Source organism: Bombus flavifrons, chromosome 11 (assembly GCF_040668555.2).
Source record: "Bombus flavifrons isolate JBK064 chromosome 11, iyBomFlav1_principal, whole genome shotgun sequence".
Lineage (NCBI taxonomy): Eukaryota > Metazoa > Arthropoda > Insecta > Hymenoptera > Apidae > Bombus > Bombus flavifrons.
Window position 1 is genome coordinate 10,546,611 of NC_138452.1, and position 27,948 is coordinate 10,574,558.

General features: G+C 40.3%; 1 protein-coding gene across 1 annotated transcript in view; it reads left to right on the top strand.

Annotated features, from left to right (window-relative positions):
- The first annotated feature begins 17,836 nt into the window (after positions 1–17,836).
- The window catches only part of LOC138185319 (ras-associated and pleckstrin homology domains-containing protein pico), a 146,463-nt gene continuing 136,351 nt past the window's right edge, over positions 17,837–27,948 (top strand). Inside the window, exon 1 of the mRNA XM_069124195.1 lies at positions 17,837–18,098. The gene's annotated coding sequence lies outside the window, so the exon portion shown is untranslated. The remainder of the gene's footprint in view (positions 18,099–27,948) is intronic.

Below are 27,948 nucleotides of genomic sequence, written 5' to 3' on the forward strand. Positions count from 1 at the left end.
AATTGCGAACAGTATAATTCTTGCAAACGATTGCATTGCATTCACGGTATTCGTAAGCATTTGTTCGCTATCGAGAAATATCTCACAATTTTCAACTAAATAATATTTTTCAAACTTGTTCCAATTACTCAATAATAATTTTTAAGTGTAAAAAAATAGCAGTATTTTCTAAATAAACGTACGATAGGAAAAAGAAGAAAATTGTCGTAACGACGTTTCGCTTTTTCCTCACACCCCCCCACCCGCCCTTAAACAACCACCATTTCCACCACTGGACTTTACACGGTTCCTGCCTGATGTTAGTCTCCCTGATGATATTCGCTGGGATGGCGCAGCATCCATTGTACGTCCTCTGTTTCTCCGCTTCGAACGGTGAGTCGCATGTATTTCTGTTCCTCCGGTCACTCAATCATGTCGTAGGATGAAAGGTCCGAATCGGCACGGGTGACTGGTTGTATTACGTAGAATTTTTTGCGAGCATAGTGGCCGCGGGTATTTTTTATACCCGTGAGTAGTAACATTCTTTTTTTAAATTTATTAGTTTAGGATAGGTGTTCTTGCACAGTGCGATTATAATAATTAGTTTAAACATATACACTTGAGAATATATTCGTGTTATTTATAAATATGCATGTTAATATTCCGTATGAATATTTGCAAGTGGCAAATATCTACACGAATATATCTTGTTTGACACAAATATACTTGATCTTAAGCAATAAAGTAATCGTGACAATATTAAGTCACGTTCGTTTATTTCACTTTGGCTAGAATTTAAAATATGAGTTAAAATTCATTTTTTCCCGTACAAGAATGCGTGAAATTTTACGTGCAAGAAGACACTTCGCGACAGGCAGATTTTTGAATCAAAGCAATAATTTTGAACACTGCTTCTGCACTTTCGAGTATATGCTTTGATAAAGAGATCGCCTGAGATTATTTCTTTCTTAGTAATATATTTAGAGTCAATTATTCCATTTGATCGAGTCTCAGTCTTTTTCAATTAACGCTACCTTTTTGCAATATTAAAGTTTTGTTCTAATTTATTAAATTAATAAAGTAGAGTTACTTAGTTACTATTAAATTAATAAAGTTGATTTAATCAGAAACGAAGTAGTAAAATATAAAATCAAAGAACGTTAGTCCGTTAAATAAAAATTACACAAACTAATCATCTTTTTAGATCAGGATTTTCAGGTTTAACCCTTTCCGTGCCCATTGTCAGGATCTCATTCACGTGCCCAGGTGCTACTTGAATGGGAGAGAGACATTGGGCACGATGATCTAGAATTAAGCAATGTAATAATTTCTCAGCGACTGACGATGTGTTAGTGTATCGAGCACGACGTATTTTCCACATTATGTGTGTGTGTTGTTAGGCCGTGGAATTGCGTCGCTTTCTCTCATTCGTTAAAACTTCAAATATTAAAAATGTCGAGACATATATCGATTCAATTTACGTCTCGATACAATCGCAATTTGTGATAATATCATCCACACGATTAAGTGTAATCACACTCTTAATATTGCTATCAATTGCAATTATAATTCCAAGTTTACTTATATTTATTTAAAAAATATAATTTCTTTAGACGTGTTTTATCACGTTTTACGCAATGGTCACTAGCCTTCGTCAGTCGATTTCAGGAAAAAGGTACGTACCTTAGAGTGTGCATGATATGTTAAGCTCGGGTGTCGGAGGCGTCCCGGGACGTCCTCTCTAGTGTAGGGCCTTTGCGCCCGGGCGTTTGTGTGAGAACCGTGGAGCGAATGTGTTGGTGTGCCTGTTTTGCCATTTTTAAATATAGCGCTAGGTAGGATAGGTAGTATACTTTCTGGTATGACTGTTAATTATAAGTAGGTAGGGCCGGACAGGTTGGCACAGTCTCTGGTCGGGTAGGCGCGTTTTCGTGTGACCAACCTGTTTCTGGAAATTTATTTGAAAAATCGACGGTAAAACTGGCACGAGTAGAGCATGCTCTCGTCTCTGGTTTTGCCTATCGATTTTTCGAATTTCGCGGTCGCGGTCGCGAGTGGGCTCGAAACGAACGTTTATCGCTCGAGCACGCACGTGCGAGTGGGCAACCATCACTGCTATGATCGTTGGTCAGTCCATGTGCACTTCAATCAGCTTCCGCGATTTATATTTTTATTTTACCTTTATAAGTTTTTTTTTTGTTTGCGATTTAGAAGTCTCGAGCTTAGATTTAAGTTTCAGCGGGCATTGCGCCCGAAGAAAGAAGAGGCTATAAGCCGAAGAGGCCCGGCAAACTGCCACTCAAGAGGGCAACTACTAATGGCTCCTCATCCTCTGGGTCATCCAGAGCATGGGAAGTCATTATTGTTACTACTTTGTTACTATGCTCGATTTTAATATTTGTAGTAGTAGTAGTAGTAGTAGTAGTAGTAGTAGTAGTAGTAGTAGTAGTTTGCTTTTTTGGCCGATGTATATATCGGTCCATCTTCCCATTGGGTAAATCGCAATTTTTCTTATTAGTGTTGCGACAAATTAATTACGGGTTGTATTAGAGTTGCGATAAAATGATAATCGCGTTTGTTTTAGAGTTGCGAATTACGATATCGCGATTGTCTTTTGCAATTTTTTGAATTTTTCCTGTTTTCTATTGTTTAAAATTAGATTACAAAAGTGTTAGTTTTCAATTAATTTTATAGTATTGCAAGTAGCAATACCAGAATATTTAAAGTAGCTTTTTTATATAGTAAATAGTAATTTTTATTAGATTCATTATAAGAGTTAGCGTTGCGGTATTGTTCCATTGCGAGTTCTGCTAATTTTTCCTGTTAGCGTTGCGATAATGAATGATCGCGTTTTGTTGAGTAGAGTTGCGTTCACAAACTACCCCAACCCTCCGACTTCAATTGTCGGACACTGTTCCTGGATCACACGTACAGCTGCAAGAGCTGTGCAAGTGTGATCGTTCATCAGCAACCTCTTAAATGGTTGCACTTCGATCTCTCGCTATTAGTGTTGCGTATTGCTTAAATACGAGTGCGTAGATTTATACTTATTAGCGTTGCCTATCAAATATCGGAAATTTTCAGACTTTTCTTTTTTTTTTTAATGGTAGATTAATTGATATTGCAGATATAACAAAGCACTCATCGCGTTTGATTTTGAGAATTTTCTGCTTCATAAATATTAGTAGTAAATTAGCGTTGCGAAACAAGAATATTCCGTTCCACTCTCGGCGTGTTGATCGGCTTTATATAGAGTGGAAGACGATTGAATTTTAGTAGCCCTTCTGGCTACTGCTTTGTTTCTTTTTCAGCGCCCCTTATTAATGCGCCCCTTAGTACTACGTTTATTACTGAAAATACTGCTATAAGACATTCTTTTAAATGTTAAAAGTTAAAAGACAAAAACAGGTGCTTTTATAATAATCGGGGTTTCCCTCATCTTAGTTATTCCAAATGAACTTTTCAATTTTTAATTCAGTTTAAATTCAATTACTTAAAATTGTTGTTTTCAACGTAACCCTAGCTTCGATTAAAAAGATACAAATGATTCTCTATATTTGCTAAAATTTAATCAATAGTAATTTGATCTATAATTGACCATTATCAGTAGTTTATTTTTCATTTTTTAAACTGTTCTCGTTTTAAAGATGCCTGTTTCTTTCATATAGAAACCAGAAAATGAGTTCGTTCCAGATTTATCAATTTACAGAAATTACATTTCAGTTACATATACGAACATTTCATAGCATATTAAATATGTATACTAGATACTCATATGATTTTTCATTCATTGTCTGATTGTTCAGGCTTCTTCCCGTTTCCCAATTTTATATATAACTTCTCGATACCTTCATAAGTTTAGTACAACGAGTCGTATGTCTCTTTTGCAAGACTCTAAATTGTATATGCAGTGTCAATAGTTTCATTTCCATTCTTTCGTTCCAAGTTACACAAATGTATCTTTGATACCGAATATTGCCAGTACGGTTGCAAAATATTGTACAATGTTTGTACTGATCGATGTAATCCTTTTCGCAAATTAATCAGTTGAATAATTTTTGGAAAACCACTACATCGATAAGTAAAAACATTGCACAATAATTCGATACCAAGCTAAGAACCACGCTAATACAGTCCAGTTTGGATTACGAAAAGCCACGAAGAGAATTCTGGATAATCTAAACTGGACTGCAACGTGGGACGCCGTTGGACACCGTTGGACACCGTTGGACACCGTTGGACGCCGTTGGACACCGTTGGACACCGTTGGACACCGCTGGACATCGTTGGACACCGTGGGACACCGTGGGACACCGTGGGATGCGTACGTTTTAGTCTTAATTAGTCGTAAGGTAGACACCTATGTTAAGTGCATTGTGAGCTCATTCTGTACAACGATATTTATCCTCCTTGGAACGAAAAAAGAAAAATCTCGTCTCCCACCACTCGTTTACCACAGTGGAGGTATTGTACTCGCGATTTATCGGTTCGCGATCCCTCAGTTCTTTCAAACTGTCGCGTGGCGTACTCGCTCGCGCGTATTTCGGGTGCGTGCGGGTCAACGTACACTAGACAACTCTTCGGATTCGTAAGTTGCCCCAAGGATACCTCTGTCTTGGTGATTGCTCGACGACTGCTCGATGACTGCTCGACGTTTGCATGGGATCACGGGAGTTGTCGCGCCGGTGATGCTTGCGAATCTGTTGGAGATTCAGTCGTGAATGTGCAGTCCTGTCCGATTGGTACTTCGGTACTCGGTCAGGGACCAGCAATTTCACGTCCTCCGTAATCCTGTTCGGCCCCGCGGGAGTGGACCCCACTGTTCAGTTGCGGTATTGCCTTCGTAATCCTGTTCAGCGGTCCATCCCCGGGTTCCACTTGTTCAGTTGGAGTGTGTTAAGTTGCTGGCCTATGTGCTGGATCCACGGCTGAATTACCAGTGGATCACTGGCATCATCGGTCGGCGCCATCGACCGCGACTCGTGTAAGTTTCGAACGGCGAAACAGGAATCGAGTTACGGTCAATTCTTGGGCTTTCCGCTGAACCTCGGGGTTATCTCGTGTACGGGGGTACATCGCGTAGGTTTGTTAGTTCTTTCGAGAGATCGCAATCTCGTTTGTTTCGGGCGCGCCGCGATTTTTTCCTTTATCATCTGATTCATCGGGCATCTTCTTGTTTTCCCATTTTTAAGGGAAACTTATTGAAATCACGTTATATAACTTTTCAATATCTTCAATATCTTATAGTGTCGCAAAAGTAGAACGTTAAACAGTTTAGTACAGCGACTCGTATGTCCCTTCTGCAAGACACCACATGGTATATACAGTGTCAGTAGCTTCATTTTCTTCTTTTCGTTCCAAGTTAGATAAATGTGTCTTTGTTACCGAATGCTGCCAGTAGGGATGCGAATTATTGTATAATATTTGTACTGGTCGATGTAACCGTTGTGTGGGAGATAGATGTTGCGTTACTTATGCTTTGTTCTACGTTTGTAAAGATTCATGTAAGCGCTGCGTTGGAGATATGTGTTTCGCAGTTAGACTACGAAGCAACTATTTCTTTACGCAGGCCCATGGTCAATATAGAGTCAAAACTCGACATTCTGCCAGTAGGTTGAATGTCGAGATCGATGTGTAGTGTTAAATAACCCATGGGCGGGTCTCGTGCGTAGTCACCTCCTCGTGGTGAGACCTGGTAATTGGCATCGTTTTCCAAAAATTAATCAGTTGATTAATCTTTGGAAAACGATACCAAGCCAAGAACTACGCAACAGTCCAGTTTGGATCTCCAAAAGCCTCCAAAAGAATTTTGGATGATCTACACTGGACTGCACTATTAATTTATAACATTTAAGCAATTAATTTACAACATTTAAGTCATGAATTTACAACATTTAAGCCACTAATTCATAACATTTAAGCTATTAATTTTTACATTTAAACCATTAATTCCTAACACTCAAACTATTAATATATAATACTTAAGCTATTAATGTATAACATTTAAGCAAATAATTAACAACGATTAAACTATTCATTAATAACCATTGAAACATTAATTGGCAACATTTAAAACATTAATTTGTAAGAATCAAACAATTCTTCAAGGAATCAATAAGTCTCTCGCCAATACCCTAATAGATAAATTAGATCATATTATTTGCTACATAATTAATAACTGGATCACGTACAGCGATGCAGGCGGTATTGAAGAAATAAAGCCATTTTGTGTTACAACTATAACGAGTAAATTTACTCGTTTAACTTGAGAAGAATTAAAAAGGTGCCTGACTTTTAAATAACCATTAAATAAGAATTTTAAATATCGCAAACAGTGATGTAGGTGTTATTCAAGAAAAAGAACATTTTATTTTTTAATTAGCACGAGTAAATGTACGAATATCGATGATATAATATGACGCTTAATATGAATGTTATCTGTCTGATTATTAATACCTTAATTAATTTCACAGTAACGTCATCGACTGCCCTTAGGCTCTTTTCACTTTTTGTTCAAACTAATTGATAGTCGAAAACTAGTATCAAGGAGGTGTGAATTTAGTCTTAGTTTGTAGAAACTATTAAAATGATAAAAATGAATATCGTATTAAATCGTTAAAGATGCCAATTTACGATAAACATTAAGAAATCGTTCAATTTGATTTTGTTACAATGGAAAAACCGTCTCCTGCTATGTCAAAAAATCGTTACCGTTTGATGAACAAACCGACACCTTGTCAAGTTATATAAGGAACACGGAAGTCGCGCGCGAGCTCTTTTGTGCCTGAAATTCCGGAGAGTGAACATCGAAGAAGAACATAAATATAAGGTAAGTAAAAAAATATCAAACAACAACATTGTAATAGTAATTTATAACGTCTAAACCATTAATTTACAACACTTAAGCTATTAATTTATAACATTCAAGCCATTAATTTATAACATTTAAGGAATTAATTTATAACGTCTAAACTATTAATTTATAACATTTATGCTATTAATCTATAACATTTAAACTGTTATTTTAAACATTTAAGCCATTAATTTCTAACATTTAAACTATTAATTTCTAACATTTAAACCATTAATTTATAACATTTAACCCATTAATTTACAACATTTAAGCAATTAATTTATAACGTCTAAATTATTAATTTATAACTTTTATGCTATTAATTTATAACACTTAAGCTATTAATTTATAACATTTAAGCAAATAATTAACAACGATTAAACTATTAATTTATAACAATTGAAACATTAATTGGCAACATTTAAAACATTAATTTATAAGAATCAAACCATTTTTCAAGGAATCAGTAAGTCTCCCGCTAATAGCCTAAAACATCGATAGATTTAACGAAGAAATACCTAACCGCGATTACAGCCAATTAGATCATATTATTTGCTACATAATTAATAACTGTATCACGTACAGCGATGCAGGCGGTATTGGAGAATAAAAGAAATTTTATGTTACAACTATGACGAGTATATTTACTCGTTTAACGTGAGAGGAACTAAAATGGTATTTTAAACAAGCATTAAATAAGAATTTTAAGTATCGCAGACAGCGATGTAGGTGTTATTCAAGAAAAAGAACATTTTATTTTTTAATTAGCACGAGTAAATGTACGAATATCGATGATATAATATGACGCTTAATATGAATGTTATCTGTCTGATTATTAATATCTTAATTAATTTCACAGTAACGTCATCGACTGCCCTTAGGCTCTTTTCACTTTTTGTTCAAACTAATTGATAGTCGAAAACTAGTATCAAGGAGGTGTGAATTTAGTCTTAGTTTGTAGAAACTATTAAAATGATAAAAATGAATATCGTATTAAATCGTTAAAGATGCCAATTTACGATAAACATTAAGAAATCGTTCAATTTGATTTTGTTACAATGGAAAAACCGTCTCCTGCTATGTCAAAAAATCGTTACCGTTTGATGAACAAACCGACACCTTGTCAAGTTATATAAGGAACACGGAAGTCGCGCGCGAGCTCTTTTGTGCCTGAAATTCCGGAGAGTGAACATCGAAGAAGAACATAAATATAAGGTAAGTAAAAAAAATATCAAACAACAACATTGTAATAGTAATTTGTAACGTCTAAACCATTAATTTACAACACTTAAGCTATTAATTTATAACATTCAAGCCATTAATTTATAACATTTAAGGAATTAATATATAACGTCTAAACTATTAATTTATAACATTTATGCTATTAATCTATAACATTTAAACTGTTATTTTAAACATTTAAGCCATTAATTTCTAACATTTAAACTATTAATTTATAACATTTAACCCATTAATTTACAACATTTAAGCAATTAATTGATAACGTCTAAATTATCAATTTATAACTTTTATGCTATTGATTTATAACATTTAAGCTATTAATTTATAACATTTAAACAATTAATTTATAACGTCTAAACTATTAATTTATAACTTTTATGCTATTAATTTATAACATTTAAGCAATTAATTTAGAACGCCTGAACTATTAATTTCTAACATTTAAACCATTAATTTATAACATTTAACCCATTAATTTACAACATTTAGGCTATTAATTTATAACATTTAAGCCATTAATTTGTAACTCTACATTCATTGATTTAAATCAGTACCATCAATTCGTAGTGAGTGAATTAATGATTTATTTTGTTTTATCTTATTAACGGAATCCATCAAGTCTTTGAAGTGCTGTTTTATTTCTATATAGCATTATTTTTTAATTTTAAATACAGTATTTAATCTCTCATTTCATTATTTCGTATAAAACCTGTGGCAACACAGAGTATAATTTTAAGATATAATTTTCCATTTCTGCTCAAAACCAAGGACACAACAGCATATTCATGGAATGAAGGAAGCAAGTGCAATTTAACCGAAGGCAACGACATCTTATAATTTGTGCATACGCGCTACAATTGTTACCTCGCATAGTTTCGTTTCTTCGATGATAAGTTCAAAATTCAAGTACGATTATGCGGATCCACGTACAACAGCTATTCCAATTAATAAATTTCAATACACGCCACTTCTTTAGTATAAAATAATTTTACATCTCTGCTTCCAATGCTTAGAAACTCTTTATGTAAATGGGACCCGATCGTAGTTACCTCCTCGTGGTGGGTCCCGGTAATTGGTATCGTTTTCATAATAATAATACACCAAGTACTATTTTGAATATTAGTATTATTATTTGAAAACGATATCAAGCTAAAAACTACTTGAGTATAGTCTGGTCTTGATCATCCAAAATAGTTTTGGTGATCTAGACTGGACTAATAACCCCCCGCGGGGGCACCGTGGGACATCGTTGGACATCGTGGGACATCGCAGGACACCGTGGGATGCGAGCGTTTTAGCCTTAATTAATCATAAGATAGATACCTATGTTATGTACATTGTAAGCTCATTCTGTACAAAGATACTTATCTATCTTGGAACGAAAAATAAAGATCTAGTCTCTCTTGATCCCCTCGTTTACCACACTGAAAAAATTGTTCCCGCGATATATCGTTTCACGGTCGCTCAGTTCTTTCAAACCGTATCGTGACGTACTCGCTCGCGCGTATTCCGGGTACGTGCGGGTCAACGTGCACTGGACAAATCTTTGGATTCGTAAGTCGCCCCAAGCACACCTCTGTGGTTAGTAACTGCTCGAAAACTGCCCGTCGTTTGCCTCGAATCACGGGAGTTGTCATCGCACTGGTGATACCTGCGATCCGCAATACTGTCCGATTGGTACTTCGGTACTCGGGCAGAGACCTGCATTTCACGTCCTCCGTAATCCTGTTTAAGTGAAAAACTCGCGGGCGGGGGGACCCCACTGTGCAGTTGGGGTAATGCCTTCGTAATCCTGTTCAGCGGTCCATCCTCGTGAGTGGACCCCACTGTGCAGTTGAGGCCTCTTGCCTTCGTAATCCTGTTCAGCGGTCCCTCCCCGGGTTCTCACTTGCTTCAGTTGGAGTGTGTTAAATTGCAGGCCTGTTTGCTAGGTCACTAGTATCATCGGTCTTTGCCATCGTCCGTGATAAGATCCAGACGACTTGACAGGTATCGAGAGAAGGTCAATGCTTGGGCTTTCCGCCGAACCTTAGAGTTATCTGGTGCACGGGAGTACGTCGCGTAGGTTGGTTAGTTCTTTCGAGAGATCGTGACTTCGTTTGTTCCGGGCGCGCCGCGGTTTTTCTTTCATCGTCTGATTCATCGGGCATCTTCTTATTTTCCCATTTTTAAGGGAAACTTATTGAAATCACGTTATATAACTTTTCAATATCTTCAATATCTTATAGCGTCGCAAAAGTAGAACGTTAAACAGTTTAGTACAGCGACTCGTATGTCCCTTCTGCAAGACACGAAATGGTATATACAGTGTCAGTAGCTTCATTTTCTTCTTTTCGTTCCAAGTTAGATAAATGTGTCTTTGTTACCGAATGCTGCCAGTAGGGATGCGAATTATTGTATATTTGTACTGATCGATGTAACCGTTGTGTGGGAGATAGATGTTGCGTTACGTATGCTTTGTTCTACGTTTGTAAAGATTCATGTAAGCGCTGCGTTGGAGATATGTGTTTCGCAGTTAGACTACGAAGCAACTATTTCTTTACGCAGGCCCATGGTCAAGTAGAGTCAAAACTCGACATTCTGCCAATAGGTTGAATGTCGAGATCGATGTGTAGTGTTAAATAACCCATGGGCGGGTCTCGTGCGTAGTCACCTCCTCGTGGTGAGACCTGGTAATTGGCATCGTTTCTCAAAAATTAATCAGTCGATTAATCTTTGGAAAACGATACCAAGCCAAGAACTACGCAAAAGTCCAGTTTGGATCACCAAAAGCCTCTAAACGAATTTTGGTGATCTAGACTGGACTAACAACCCCCCGCGGGGGCACCGTGGGACATCGTGGGACATCGTGGGACATCGTGGGATGCGAGCGTTTTAGCCTTAATTAATCATAAGATAGATACCTATGTTATGTACATTGTAAGCTCATTCTGTACAAAGATACTTATCTATCTTGGAACGAAAAATAAAGATCTAGTCTCTCTTGATCCCCTCGTTTACCACACTGAAAAAATTGTTCCCGCGATATATCGTTTCACGGTCGCTCAGTTCTTTCAAACCGTATCGTGACGTACTCGCTCGCGCGTATTCCGGGTACGTGCGGGTCAACGTGCACTGGACAAATCTTTGGATTCGTAAGTCGCCCCAAGCACACCTCTGTGGTTAGTAACTGCTCGAAAACTGCCCGTCGTTTGCCTCGAATCACGGGAGTTGTCATCGCACTGGTGATACCTGCGATCCGCAATACTGTCCGATTGGTACTTCGGTACTCGGGCAGAGACCTGCATTTCACGTCCTCCGTAATCCTGTTTAAGTGAAAAACTCGCGGGCGGGGGGACCCCACTGTGCAGTTGGGGTAATGCCTTCGTAATCCTGTTCAGCGGTCCATCCTCGTGAGTGGACCCCACTGTGCAGTTGAGGCCTCTTGCCTTCGTAATCCTGTTCAGCGGTCCCTCCCCGGGTTCTCACTTGCTTCAGTTGGAGTGTGTTAAATTGCAGGCCTGTTTGCTAGGTCACTAGTATCATCGGTCTTTGCCATCGTCCGTGATAAGATCCAGACGACTTGACAGGTATCGAGAGAAGGTCAATGCTTGGGCTTTCCGCCGAACCTTAGAGTTATCTGGTGCACGGGAGTACGTCGCGTAGGTTGGTTAGTTCTTTCGAGAGATCGTGACTTCGTTTGTTCCGGGCGCGTCGCGGTTTTTCTTTCATCGTCTGATTGTCGGGGCTCCTTTTCCATAGTAGCCTCATTTTTTTTCTTTCGTTCCAAGTCCGACAAATGTGTCTTTGTTACGGAATGTTGCCGATAGGGTTGCGAATTATTGTACGATGTTTGTACTAATCGATGTAATCGTTGTATGGGAGATGAATGTTGCGTTGTGTGGGAGATAGATGTTGCGTTACGTATGCTTTGTTCTACGTTTGTAAAGATTCATGTAAGCGCTGCGTTGGAGATATGTGTTTCGCAGTTAGACTACGAAGCAACTATTTCTTTACGCAGGCCCATGGTCAAGTAGAGTCAAAACTCGACATTCTGCCAATAGGTTGAATGTCGAGATCGATGTGTAGTGTTAAATAACCCATGGGCGGGTCTCGTGCGTAGTCACCTCCTCGTGGTGAGACCTGGTAATTGGCATCGTTTCTCAAAAATTAATCAGTCGATTAATCTTTGGAAAACGATACCAAGCCAAGAACTACGCAAAAGTCCAGTTTGGATCACCAAAAGCCTCTAAACGAATTTTGGTGATCTAGACTGGACTAACAACCCCCCGCGGGGGCACCGTGGGACATCGTGGGACATCGTGGGACATCGTGGGATGCGAGCGTTTTAGCCTTAATTAATCATAAGATAGATACCTATGTTATGTACATTGTAAGCTCATTCTGTACAAAGATACTTATCTATCTTGGAACGAAAAATAAAGATCTAGTCTCTCTTGATCCCCTCGTTTACCACACTGAAAAAATTGTTCCCGCGATATATCGTTTCACGGTCGCTCAGTTCTTTCAAACCGTATCGTGACGTACTCGCTCGCGCGTATTCCGGGTACGTGCGGGTCAACGTGCACTGGACAAATCTTTGGATTCGTAAGTCGCCCCAAGCACACCTCTGTGGTTAGTAACTGCTCGAAAACTGCCCGTCGTTTGCCTCGAATCACGGGAGTTGTCATCGCACTGGTGATACCTGCGATCCGCAATACTGTCCGATTGGTACTTCGGTACTCGGGCAGAGACCTGCATTTCACGTCCTCCGTAATCCTGTTTAAGTGAAAAACTCGCGGGCGGGGGGACCCCACTGTGCAGTTGGGGTAATGCCTTCGTAATCCTGTTCAGCGGTCCATCCTCGTGAGTGGACCCCACTGTGCAGTTGAGGCCTCTTGCCTTCGTAATCCTGTTCAGCGGTCCCTCCCCGGGTTCTCACTTGCTTCAGTTGGAGTGTGTTAAATTGCAGGCCTGTTTGCTAGGTCACTAGTATCATCGGTCTTTGCCATCGTCCGTGATAAGATCCAGACGACTTGACAGGTATCGAGAGAAGGTCAATGCTTGGGCTTTCCGCCGAACCTTAGAGTTATCTGGTGCACGGGAGTACGTCGCGTAGGTTGGTTAGTTCTTTCGAGAGATCGTGACTTCGTTTGTTCCGGGCGCGCCGCGGTTTTTCTTTCATCGTCTGATTCATCGGGCATCTTCTTATTTTCCCATTTTTAAGGGAAACTTATTGAAATCACGTTATATAACTTTTCAATATCTTCAATATCTTATAGCGTCGCAAAAGTAGAACGTTAAACAGTTTAGTACAGCGACTCGTATGTCCCTTCTGCAAGACACGAAATGGTATATACAGTGTCAGTAGCTTCATTTTCTTCTTTTCGTTCCAAGTTAGATAAATGTGTCTTTGTTACCGAATGCTGCCAGTAGGGATGCGAATTATTGTATATTTGTACTGATCGATGTAACCGTTGTGTGGGAGATAGATGTTGCGTTACGTATGCTTTGTTCTACGTTTGTAAAGATTCATGTAAGCGCTGCGTTGGAGATATGTGTTTCGCAGTTAGACTACGAAGCAACTATTTCTTTACGCAGGCCCATGGTCAAGTAGAGTCAAAACTCGACATTCTGCCAATAGGTTGAATGTCGAGATCGATGTGTAGTGTTAAATAACCCATGGGCGGGTCTCGTGCGTAGTCACCTCCTCGTGGTGAGACCTGGTAATTGGCATCGTTTCTCAAAAATTAATCAGTCGATTAATCTTTGGAAAACGATACCAAGCCAAGAACTACGCAAAAGTCCAGTTTGGATCACCAAAAGCCTCTAAACGAATTTTGGTGATCTAGACTGGACTAACAACCCCCCGCGGGGGCACCGTGGGACATCGTGGGACATCGTGGGACATCGTGGGATGCGAGCGTTTTAGCCTTAATTAATCATAAGATAGATACCTATGTTATGTACATTGTAAGCTCATTCTGTACAAAGATACTTATCTATCTTGGAACGAAAAATAAAGATCTAGTCTCTCTTGATCCCCTCGTTTACCACACTGAAAAAATTGTTCCCGCGATATATCGTTTCACGGTCGCTCAGTTCTTTCAAACCGTATCGTGACGTACTCGCTCGCGCGTATTCCGGGTACGTGCGGGTCAACGTGCACTGGACAAATCTTTGGATTCGTAAGTCGCCCCAAGCACACCTCTGTGGTTAGTAACTGCTCGAAAACTGCCCGTCGTTTGCCTCGAATCACGGGAGTTGTCATCGCACTGGTGATACCTGCGATCCGCAATACTGTCCGATTGGTACTTCGGTACTCGGGCAGAGACCTGCATTTCACGTCCTCCGTAATCCTGTTTAAGTGAAAAACTCGCGGGCGGGGGGACCCCACTGTGCAGTTGGGGTAATGCCTTCGTAATCCTGTTCAGCGGTCCATCCTCGTGAGTGGACCCCACTGTGCAGTTGAGGCCTCTTGCCTTCGTAATCCTGTTCAGCGGTCCCTCCCCGGGTTCTCACTTGCTTCAGTTGGAGTGTGTTAAATTGCAGGCCTGTTTGCTAGGTCACTAGTATCATCGGTCTTTGCCATCGTCCGTGATAAGATCCAGACGACTTGACAGGTATCGAGAGAAGGTCAATGCTTGGGCTTTCCGCCGAACCTTAGAGTTATCTGGTGCACGGGAGTACGTCGCGTAGGTTGGTTAGTTCTTTCGAGAGATCGTGACTTCGTTTGTTCCGGGCGCGTCGCGGTTTTTCTTTCATCGTCTGATTGTCGGGGCTCCTTTTCCATAGTAGCCTCATTTTTTTTCTTTCGTTCCAAGTCCGACAAATGTGTCTTTGTTACGGAATGTTGCCGATAGGGTTGCGAATTATTGTACGATGTTTGTACTAATCGATGTAATCGTTGTATGGGAGATGAATGTTGCGTTGTGTGGGAGATAGATGTTGCGTTACGTATGCTTTGTTCTACGTTTGTAAAGATTCATGTAAGCGCTGCGTTGGAGATATGTGTTTCGCAGTTAGACTACGAAGCAACTATTTCTTTACGCAGGCCCATGGTCAAGTAGAGTCAAAACTCGACATTCTGCCAATAGGTTGAATGTCGAGATCGATGTGTAGTGTTAAATAACCCATGGGCGGGTCTCGTGCGTAGTCACCTCCTCGTGGTGAGACCTGGTAATTGGTATCGTTTTCCAAAAATTAATCACTTGATTAATCTTTGGAAAACGATACCAAGCCAAGAACTACGCAACAGTCCAGTTTGGATCACCAAAAGCCTCTAAGAGAATTTTCGATGATCTAGACTGGACTACACCGTGGGACATCGTTGGGCACCGTTGGACACCGTTGGACACCGTTTCGCGCGTGTTTGTGCAGTATTCTTTAAGTATATTTAAGTGGCGAACTTTTGAATTCTTGCTAATATTTTCCAATATTTATAACACGCGACTATAGTGTATTAGTGGAATGTATATTTCGTATTCTAATAACGAAAATTCAGAGTATATATTCTAATTGCGAACAGTATAATTCTTGCAAACGATTGCATTGCATTCACGGTATTCGTAAGCATTTGTTCGCTATCGAGAAATATCTCACAATTTTCAACTAAATAATATTTTTCAAACTTGTTCCAATTACTCAATAATAATTTTTAAGTGTAAAAAAATAGCAGTATTTTCTAAATAAACGTACGATAGGAAAAAGAAGAAAATTGTCGTAACGACGTTTCGCTTTTTCCTCACACCCCCCCACCCGCCCTTAAACAACCACCATTTCCACCACTGGACTTTACACGGTTCCTGCCTGATGTTAGTCTCCCTGATGATATTCGCTGGGATGGCGCAGCATCCATTGTACGTCCTCTGTTTCTCCGCTTCGAACGGTGAGTCGCATGTATTTCTGTTCCTCCGGTCACTCAATCATGTCGTAGGATGAAAGGTCCGAATGGACACGGGCCCTAGTTTCGATTAAAAAGGTATAGATGATTCTTTATTTTTGCTAAAATTTAATCAAGTGTAATTTGATCTATAATTGACCATTATTAGTAGTTTATTTTTCATGTATAAAATGTTCTCGTTTTAGAGATGCCTGTTTCTTTTATATATCAAATCCAGTGAATGAATTAACATCTTAAATATGTATTCTTAAGGTTCAAAAGAATTACCCATCAGGGAGTAATTATACATATTTTATAGAATTTTACTAAGCTTTCTTCGATTGAATTTGTTTCTTTCGTTTGAATTTGTTTCTTCGATTGAATTTATTTCTTTTGTTTGAATTTATTTCTTTCGTTTGAATTTGTTTCTTCGATTGAATTTTCCTTTTCTTTCTCTTTATTACATTTAGATTATTACGTACATAGTGTAAGTATATATTTAGATTTTTACATAAGTGTGATTTATGACTAGACAGGCTACTTTGAGGTTGTAATCTAAGTAACTAAGTAGATAAGGTGCATGTAGTAAATAGTTTGATATAATAGTAACAAGTATGGCATCGTAGTAAAAGCATGGTATGGTAGTAAAAGCGTGGGCATTGTAGAATGAATGTTATGTAGTAGATAATTGTATGTGGTACATATTTCATCTTATTCTCTTGTCCTTTTGTCGGTTTTTTCTTCTTAGAGCCCCTTGTTCTGTTTGTTTTAAACATTATGTAAACGAACACCAAATGGAGTATTTATTTGATGATGAATTATTAAGATTTTTTTGCGTTAACAGAGGGTGGATGGGTCGCGGATAGGGTGGGTCTCCGTTCGCAGCACCTCCTCGTGGTGAGACCTAGGCAATTATATTATTTGATATATAATTACTAATTATATCACTATATAGCAAAGTAATTAACTGTATAACTGGTATAATTATTAATTATATCACAAGTAATATGAAATAATTGGCTGCGATCCTAACTAGGTGTTCACATCAATGCATCTATGGTATATTACATTAGTGAAATATAATTGAGATATAATTTACAAAGGTAACAAATAACAAGTATTTTTCGTACTGAGTAAAGTATAAATAAGAATGGAGTATTCTAGAATTAAATAACTCTGTCCAAACCTCTTATGGATTTCCAAGAGTAAGCAGGTTTAATGTTCAATCCACCATTCTTTTTTTTTTTGCAAAAACGTCGCGTGGGTTCGTTTACGTCTCTGAATATCATGGTCTTCTTCTATACGACTTGCCGAGATAAGTTTTCCCTCATGTGTCGTTCGGTTTAATTAAGGATCACTGTGTGCCCCGCTGTCTAGGCAGACCTCCTTTCATTCGTATAAAAAGGTTTGCTCGCGTGCAGGGATATTGTGACCGATTTTTAATTGTCAGTAACTGAAAAACAAAATCGAAAACGCAATTTTTTATTTCTGATTTTCGTCTTATTTCGGTTTTAAGAATCATCCCTTAAATTTCCTGATGTCCCTTAGAAGAACTCCCTGTATCCGTGTATATAATAGTCGATTTGAGAATACAAGAGTAAAAATAGATTCAAAAGATTCAAAAATTTATATTTTTATGTTCAGATATATTAAATTTCAATTTTATTTGAAAATAATTAAACGAATCATTTAATTAGTATCATACGGTAATGTCACGTCCATTCTGTACTCTGTGATGGAATGTCGGGTTGTAGGTTTCCTACCTATACAACAGGAGATTCAATGAAACTTGCGAGATCCACCGGAAGATAGCGCTGGCAGCGAGCTCCCGGCATTCCACGGGTCGTTCGAAACGGGAGATGCGCGCGCGTTCGATGAAGACATGCGCGAGACAAGCGGCCGCAGTCTCGACAGTCAGTGCATGGCGGCCCGAGGCCCATCGATATCGTATCGCGTAGCACTCGAGATACGCGTTCGAATACACGAGTGCGTCCGTGGTGCACCGGGAAACGTCTCTCGTCCTTCGACCGATCGGTCGTAAGAGTACCGTCGTGGTTGACACAGTGCGTGACGCTTGTGCAACAGGATTTTTCGTCCTCGCGGGATCTCGTGGAGTAGCCGGAATCGTTAGGCGACAGCTAGAGCACCCGGGCCATCGTTCCGGTGAGTATTCACATGGAATAATATTTTAAACCGCGTCTCCAATCGGTCCCGAGGCTATGCGTTATACGTTTCATCCTTTCTACCATAACTCTATAACTGCCAAATGGAGTGACAGGATACTTCGATTTTTTAAACTGACGTTTCACTATTTCAAATCTGCGTATCCCTTTTTCGTTAATGTCATGGTATAACGTATAGCCTATAATATATATACGTTGTCTGAATGGAAAGACAGCTACAAATACGTAGTAAGGACAATCGTATATCCCTCTCGTTGCCGTATTAGCGCGGATATCCTCGTAACACGAGGGCGGCGTGTTCGCTGGACGCGAACAAAGTAGTATACATATATACCATCATAGGATGACGTATCCGGCAACGGTGCTCAATGATCTGGAAAATATCGAAGGGACAGACGCAGAGATTCGGTGTCATTGGCACGGATTTCTTGTTGATATCTTTATTTCTTGTATCTTGAATCTGCATCTAACTCTCCAGTCTCTTCCATTTTCCTTCTTTTTTCTCGTCTTCACGTACGGATGTCCGTGTGAGGTCCACACCCGCAGCGTTGCCAAACGCTACAGGTGTGGTCATTGACTTTGATCGAAAGATTTGTTGATATTTATCGACTATAAAAAATCGCGTGCGCGACTTCGGAATTTTTTTTTTTTTTTTTTTTTTCGATGGAAGTGGAATTTTGCTCGCGGACACAAGCGTTGCTTATGCCTACTTATAACATCACTTTCACGATTCCTGGCGGCTACATGGGCGAGCGGGCATGCTCGATTCGAGTAAACTGAACAAGGTTAATACAGACGGACAAGGTTAACGTTAATTCGTTCGGCATTTATGTTTCGGAGTACCGTAAGGTATCTCAAGATTATCGCGAGCAGTTTCAAACCCATATTTTTGTCAATGTCACATCTGTCGTAATTTCGTTACGATTCTTCGGAAAAATAGAAAATTGTTTAAGTTTTCTAAAATATTATATAGCGGCGATAAGTATTTGAAACCCATATTGTTTTGAAGGTACTTACACTGTACAGTAGATATTCCTAATCCCGTTACGATTCTTTTGGAAAATAATAGATGTTTTAATTTTTCGTTAACTCAATTGTATATGGTAAATTAGATACCTGCACAGTCTTCTGAGTCTGACTAAATGACCCAGCTCTTTTTTAGAAGAAAAAAAATAAAGAAAATGATCGTCTACCTTGGAGAACATTTTCTAAAAAATAACTATTACAATCTCATTCCTAAAACTCAATAGCAACTCCAGTCACGTAATATTCACACGTTGCTGTAACTGTTTCCTAAATTCTTATCTCTCACATTCGTAAGGTTATCGGTAATTTGCATTTTTATACGTTCCAATCTCGTATACTTAACAGTATTCGACGTAAAATCGTCGAAATCAACGTCGCTCGTAATCGTTACTTGGTACGCGCAATTTCCCCGTAATAAGATTTGCTTGATACGACGACGGTCAATTCGAGGATGCACACTATCGTAGAGACACGCGGCCTCCGTGAAACGAACGAGGTTAACGCGGAAGAACAAGGTTAACGTAGACGACGCCAGATGCTCGTGCGTCCAAGTCGTAATCTAGTCTTATCAGTCGAAGGGAATATTCAGGCTAACATTGCTTATCAATTCACGGTTGGAAACAGAGGTTCCCAGCGTGCGATGGTAAGTTTGAATCGTCTGCGCGTTTACCGGAAGCGGAAGCAATTGTGACACCAGGTCTCGCGCATTTGCGCTTAATTGCGACGATATAAACGATCACCGTAATGATTATAGATAGGTGCGAGCTTTAAACGAAGTTTCTTCGAAGTTTTTCTTTCTTCGCATTTTTAATCCTGTGTCGTACGAGATTCGTCGTAAATTTTTACGATCGTATTCTCGCAACTGTACATTGTCGATATTTTTGCTCCGAAACAAGGTGATAGAAAGGGAAACGAGTAGATACGTTAGAATTACAAGCGCTCGTTAAATTTTACATGGCGAAGAACGCGTCGAAGGCGAGTACAATAGGTTAGTGGTGACCGGTTAGACGAGAAGGAGAACGAATTCATCTCCCTGTTCGTTTTTTCGTTCGGTTATTCCGCTTTTCTTTCGCACGAGCTAAGAGCTATTCTCTGGAACAGAGAGCCAACAGAGGCATATTTATGTAGGTACACCAACTGAGAACACTCTTGTCCCGAGAATGGTCACTCGAGTAGCGAATTAGCGGAATTAGCGACACAGTCTCTTTCCGTCCCTTTTGGTCTTTTTGCTGTCTGATCGCGATTATTGCGTATTCGCTAACGTTATTTCAATAAGATAGCAAGGAGTAGGTATTGTTTTGTTGTTATACCGGGAATATGATTGTTCCGTCTTATATCGGTTTAGAGTCATTAAATTCAAAGAACTTTGCCTTATCTCCGATAACTTTGATCGAGCTTTTATCGAACTTGTTTAAAATTTCTTTTTCAATCGGTAATTAATATTTTCCTCTTTTATCTTCGTTAGTCGAACTTTTCATATTCCGCAAGACGATTTATAATTTCAACGAAATGAAAAATATTAGCCGTTTCGAACAGCCGAAGTTTTCCGACAGCGGAATTTTCAATGTCATCATCGTTCTCCACTACAATTCTGTAGAACGTTTGCAACTCTTCGATAACCGATCGATCGACAGCGGCGGCGCGACGCCCCGTTGAAATTCAGCCGCCAGCCCATGACTCTCGCAGCTTCCACATTCGATAGAAAGTATTTCAGCGGGGATTGTACGTGGTTATTGACCTTGTTCATGACCTCCATCGCAATTACGCTGGCGCGTTGCGCTTTTCAAGGATATTGAGCCGGCGGCGAGTCGATCGATGAGGTCTTCAACCAGGGTCCGCTTTTTCCCTGTCTTCCCTCTTCTTTTTTCATTCTTTCCTTTCCCTTCGTTTTCTTCGCCTTCTTTTTTTCGATCCCTGTTGCTCCGCTTTTCTTCGTCCTCTCTCCCCTCTTTGCTCATGGAATGGAACGGAACTCTGATATTCGCCAAGCTTCGATGAAGCCGCACCGCTTTCGAAGTATAAGTGCGTCGTCTATTAATAGAGCTCTCTCTCTCTCTCTCTTTTTCTCTATTTATTTCTTTTTTCTCTCTGTGCACACCGGTATTCTCCAGAAAGGGAATACTTGGGACGAGAAGGCGAAGAAGGGGGTGGTAAGAGACGCGCAGCCTTTTTGCCGTGCGCAGACCCGTGTGCCTCGCGCGTGTGGGATGCGTACACTCATTTTCCGCGGTACTCGACGAGCCAAACGGCCAGACAGAAAAAAGATAGAAATGTCCAATAAAGATAAAGTCCTGAAACGGTTCCTGCATGCGTGTTGTGTTATTCTACCACGTTTCTTGCTCGGAATTCGTACGGTTACGCGGTGCCCTCCTGTCTGTCTATCTGTCTGTCTATATCACTTTCGCCTGTTTCCCTTTCGCTCGTGTACGGTCTCCAGCGTACATTGTCCACGTCCAAACATTGTGGCTGGATAAAAATTCGGTTTCCACTGTCTTTCCGGAAGTCTATGGGGTTTTCTTGCTCGAAACGGTATGTTTTTTTTTTTTTTTTTTTAGAAAAGAAGATACCGTAATGTGTGCTATTTGAGGTAACGAGTTGTGTTAGTAAATTCTTGCGGAGATGTGTGTGTGTGTGTAACATGTATCTTGTATGCTATCTCTGTCACGAATTCATGTTACGACGGATCCTTTGAATTTCGAATGAGATGGGAATCGCTGTGATTTTTGGATGATAATAATTCTAGAGATACCCTTTGGTCTCTTTTAAATTTAACGGAGGGCAAGAGTAGCCTGAATATTTGAATACGTAATAGCACCCAAGTCACCTGTTATCTGCTGTTCTTATCTTGCGTAAACGCAGACTTATCGTTGCGAAGAAGAGAGCGATGCGCAAATATTTAGCCACGCCAAAGCGTGGCTTTTTATCGCGATAAAGGCGCGAACAGCTGATGCATTATCTCCGATAGCGATCACGTTCTCCAATTTGCTGATCTCATTTATAGTACCAGAGAATACGGCCCATTATCTACGCTGGTCTCCGTAAACTTTGCTTTCCTAGCAACGATCGTATCTCTGTCGCGTTCCCGCTATCTTGTCTTCGCACACGGAAATCAATTCCGTGGAAATGAAGTTCTTCCATGAATCCGGGTTTAATCAAACGCACCCCAACCGTGGCTGATGTGCTCCGTTCCGTATATTCTCTTCGCACATTGTTCTCTTCTCGACTTTGTTTAGCCGCGACTCTCCACCCCCTCCCTTTTTCACCGCCAATACGTCGCGAAGAAATTTTCATTTTGCCGCACAGTGGGACGTTTCGGCGATCTAACAAGACAAAATCCAATTTTGGTAGTGATCTAAACGTATAAAAATTTATTATCGGGTAGGATTATCTGGGTTTAAGGGTGGATCGCTCGCGTCAAAAGGATATTAGAACGAAGCTAAGTATAACTCGCCTTGTAATTCGTCAAACTCAGCTACGAACAATTTTTAGGGGATCTTAATTATTTCATTTTCTCGAGAAAATAATATCCGACTTTAAATATCCTTAAGGATTTGCAAAGTTAAAAAATGGTTATAAGTAATGGAATATAACAGAAATACAAAAGAAGTACAACTTTCTTCGCTTTGGGCGGTCGTTTTAACGCATTGTACGCCGCAATTCAATCTCTCCTCTGCATTTTCTTCTTTCCACGGCCTTTAATCGTCGAACAGTGGCTGCACGGGACGGGGCGTGCTCGTCTTTTCTTGAATCTCTTCTCTCGTCTCCCCGGGGACCCGCTTTATCCCGAATGTTTACAGGGTTTATCTTCGCACCCTCCGGAGTGGTCTGTAGTCACTTACGTCCGTGTCCCCGCGTATACACCGCTCGCGACCTCACACTACGTGGCTAGGCATTCCCTGAAGGGGTTGCGAGGATCGCAAGACGCCAGCATTCGTGTCCTCGCGTGTATGCGCGAATCGCGTGTTACCAATTGTTTCCTTTCTTTCTCTCCTCCTTCTGGCCTCGCGTAAATAAATAACGGAATTACACGGTTTCATGGAGGCTAGAAGATTTGTTCGTTCCCCGAAGCGACGGCTTTGCGGCTTTGCTTATGAATTTTCTTCCGCGTATTGTACGGCGTTCACAAGCACGCTTTGTCTGTGTCGTTTGAACGTTATTGAGCGGAGCTGGCGAAAAGCTGATGAGTTTAGAAGATCGTTTGTTTGAGATTGTAATTGAACGTTTATACGTTGTACCGTATGAAAAATTCCTCTGCACAGGATAGCACGCTCGTGGAAGAGTATTTTCGGAGAAACGGTAGCAAAGTGTGGGCTTTTCGAGAATTCGCAAATATGGTAAAACGCGTGTAAGGATGGCATTTGCATTTGTATTTGAAAGAAACGAATTTGTACGCTCTGTTTTTATTCAGTACCTTACTTAGCATTGAGCGAAGCCTGCATACTACAGTCTCCTTCGCCGTTAATCAGACTCCCATTAAAGCAAAACGTTTAACGTAAATTAAAACGTCGAGAATTTTGTTCGCGTAGTTATTCGTAACAGGATCGTAAATCTCGCAAAGCATCTACGGTACTGGTTATACCTAATTATTTTAACGACACGAGTTTTAACTTTAGATGCAAGCGAGTATCCATATATTTTTGTAGTTAATATTTTGTTAATTTTCAGTACTATTATTTCCTGTGTAATACAATTTCATTATTTAATTAATAATTTCCTACACAGAGGTTAATTTTCTTCCTAGAGGTATGTAGTGACTTAAGAGATGTAGAGATTGTAGATCGTTCGAAAATTCTCTGCTACTTATCAATTTTTAGTCGCAATTATTTCTCTCGCACCTTGTTAAAGTAAAATTATCCTTGAACACGGTCTTGTTTTCTCGCTGAACAAAACCAAATACAAATCTTGCATAGTTATATGTTCGAACAAACTTCTGGACTTCGAACGGTGCGTCAACTCTTCATCGTACTATCAATTCGTGTAACAGATTCTCTAAATGATATCTGAGTCTTTGCATCGCGTCATATTAAATCGCTGCTCGTAAATACATCGTCGTATCGTAACGTTACCGCGAGAAAATCTGCACAGTCATTTAAGAAGATGTAAATCGCATATCCCTAAACACCGCGAGTTAACGAACACGATTCCGAGTGACACGACGTTTATTCGTGGCTCGGGCAGCTTGGACTAATTAGAAACGTCACCAGTTTTCGCGAGGGCTGTATGGATCCGGTAAACACTTTGTAAATCACGCATCGACGGCAGGCAACCCCCTGCAGGAACATGCGTGCACCTATGCAGTCGGTGCACGCAGGCGTGCTGCAGGTAGACGACGCGTGCCTTCACTGTTTTCCAAAGGTGGTGCACTCGAGCTGCACCCTTCCGACGTTCGAGAAGTCACACACGCGATTCCGTCATTAATTGTACGAACGTTACACGCACGCACGCACGCAAGCACGCACGCACTTTGCTCACGATATATAGCCGCTTCCCTTTTCGTCGAGCGCTTCTGTTGTGAGTTTCTGTCGTTCGTTTCGCCCATCGTCGCGTCTTTTTCCGTTTCGTTTTACGCTTCCTATGCTTCTTTTTCTATATCGTTTTCCATTTACTGCCCTTCTTTATATGGTTTTCTATTTGGTACGTTTGGCGGATCCTTTTGTATTCGATGCCCTACTTCCTACGCCATTTTGTTTATCACGTTGCGCTTTTATCTCGTTTTTTTTCTTACGCTTTGTTTCTTTCTTTCGTTTTGTCGTTCATACCTCTTCTTTATATATGTTTCGCACCTAGTCCTGTTTATTTGTATATCGGTTTGCGTTTAATTTTCCTCTGGTTTTTGTTCATCGTGTCCTGCTTTCTCTCAACGCGTTTCCCTCTCGTCTTGTTTCATCCATAAAGATTTCCTTCGTTTCATTTTGCATTGGATAGTTTTTTTATATGTTTTGCACTCGATATCTTCGTTTTATATCGCGGTTTTGGCGTTCGTTTTACTACGCGGTGCCCTATTTTCCCGAAAGTTTTGTCCATCGTGTCTCGTTTCTCTTCTTTTCGTTTTATCTCTTGCACCTTTCGCCTATCGTGCTTCCTTTTGCTTGATTTCGTTCGTCATCTCTCTTTCCTATACAATGTCTTTTTAAATTCACCGTATCGTATCCCGTGAATCGATCGGGCAACACTTCAACTATAATCAATAGCCTCTTACAAATATAGTACGCTTCCGCGCGAAGGGTGTGAAAATTTCACGCTCCGATAACTGATTTCGAAGCACGTGAACGCGAATCGAGCTCGCTCGCTGGAATTCTTAATGGTTCGTCACGAATGACCGTGGAGAATTCGTAAGATCGTCGAGGTACCGGCTTTGTCGAGATACGATCAGATTGTTTCGTCTGAATCTCGCCGCGCGTTGCTTTGCCTTTTACGCGCCACCTCTCGCGACTGAATATTTCACGTAGCTCGAAAAGCTTCCCACAGTCAGGACTTTTCTATCGCGATAAGAAGAAACACAATTGAATTAGTACGGCTTCCATGATTCGATTAATCTTGTGTATTTGTGTCTTTTCATAAATTTCACAAGTAGAAATAAGCGATATAAAATCGAGCAGCGGGTGTATAACAAATAATTTTGTAACTTTACGAACCGAGCTTTGGCAGACTAGCATATATTAATATCCTAAGTATATTTTTATAAATATTATTTGTATGTTTCAAGAACTAGTCGTGAATTTATTCCTAAGGAAATCGCAGTCGTAAAATGCTCGTCTCAGTCACCGTTAGCGAACATATTCAACAGCGAGTGCGCGGCTTAAGGATAAACGGTGTATCTGTTTCTCGTGTAAACTTCATCTGGAAACCTCTTTGTCGCGCAATGCCGTAGAAATAGAGAAAAACGAGATACGTAGACGAAATTGCTCGTTCGATTCTGTTCATCGTACAGCAACTCGTTGTTCCTTGCGAACTCTGTATGCTTTTCGTGGTGGCGTGAGTCGCAGTCGCGCCTAAATTACAATCCTCAGCACGTGTTTCAAATGTTCTCTCGTGTGCCACTTCCCTCACTTTGTCTCACTGTCTCTGTCTCGCGTATAACCCGCACGCTTAAAGGACAATATTAGCGTTTGACGGTTTACACGAAGTTGTAGCCGAGCTTGTTCCTGTCTGGACGCTGGTAATGGCGAACATTAGGCGAAATTACTGTTAGAACATGATTGCTCGGAATTGAAGCTTCAAATTGACGCGTGATACCGCGTGAAATTACGTATCGGCTGCGCTCGATTATCTGCCGTGAGAAACGACTCCGGTTATTCCGTTTGCGAGCTCATTGCTCGTGTTTTATTTAATGTTCCTTAAATAGACGTATCTCGGCTGTTCGTGGGTACTTGCACGTTCTCGAGGTAAGTGGTTTCAACTGAAAATACCGTGTTATTCTACGCATTACGAAGTACTCGTAATTCAGTTCCTTTCTCTACAGTTGTTACATAATTTTATATATACATACGTCTTCTAAATAAGCGGATACCATAAAACTCTTCAGGATAGTATAATAATTTAGATGGAATATCTTTACACGAATGATCACAATCCTATCGAATCGACAAAAATGTATTTATCATCGTATGTATCTTTTCACTGATCTTGGAATGATAAATTGAAATATCCACTTGCGAAACCGATTTAAGATGTATCAAAATTTCTGCTAAAACATCGCATTAAAAATTACGTTCCTCGAAGCTCGATTTTTCTACGCTCCAGCCGAGTTAGACGATCGATTGAAAATTTATCAATGGGAATCTTGTCGAACTGCGTATCTCGGATACTTCGCGTCGAAGTCCGCCGAGTTTTCACAGCTGTCCCGGCCAGAAGGCAGCCGTCTATATTTACTCCGCACTTTCGGCTTTCCGGTTTCCTCGTTTCCTTTAACGGCGAGTTCACGGAAGTTCGTTAATGTACAAACTCCGATCTATTATTAGACGAACGCGCGTACGTGGCAGTCTATCGCGGTCCTGACCGTTCTAGAAAGCTTCCTTCGGCGAGTCGGATCGATGTATCGCCTCTCGAAAAGATCGATTTCGATGGTTGGAAGGAGTCACGAATTCGAGTCGTGGCTTCGTACTCGGCAAAGTCGAGGCTCTCTCGAGGCCTGTTCCTGTGCCTCAGGAACGTGAAAACGATCGATAACTCAGTGGAACGCCCCCATTGTCGAGAAGAGAAAGGAAGAAGGACAGCCGGCCCTCCCTTTCTCTCTTTCTCCCCCTTTTGCCGTTCTTTTCAAACGGGAGAATGCGCGGCCAAGAAGCTCCTTTAACCTTTTCGAAGTATATACTAGCGAGCTGGAGAAGTCGGCCAGACTCGTCGATAAGATGACAAAAGAAGAAATAATCCTCTGTTGGCGGTCTATTCTTATTGACGATGCGTGGGAATGAAATGAGATATGAAACAGTGGGACGAGTTTCTATTCTCTTTTTTCTTTTACCGACTCTTCGGTATCGTCGATCGATGGTAAATTAGAGACACCTTCCAAGAGAAGGATATAACCGACAGGCTTAAATTCAGCGTTAATTACCTTTAATTTCTGAAGCTTCTATCACTCGCTCCCATCGTTAAGCACGCGTTTGCACCTACCAATTTACGTTAACCAATTTACGTCCCATCATACACAACGCGAGGCTCATAATGGAGCAATTCATCGATTGGAGTAATCGGTCAGATTAAACCAATTGTCGGAGCACGATCGAAAATCTCGTGTTCGGTTCGTTCAACGACCGATCTCTTCTCTCCGCCGAGGAGAGGAAAACGTTTAAACATCCGTGGTA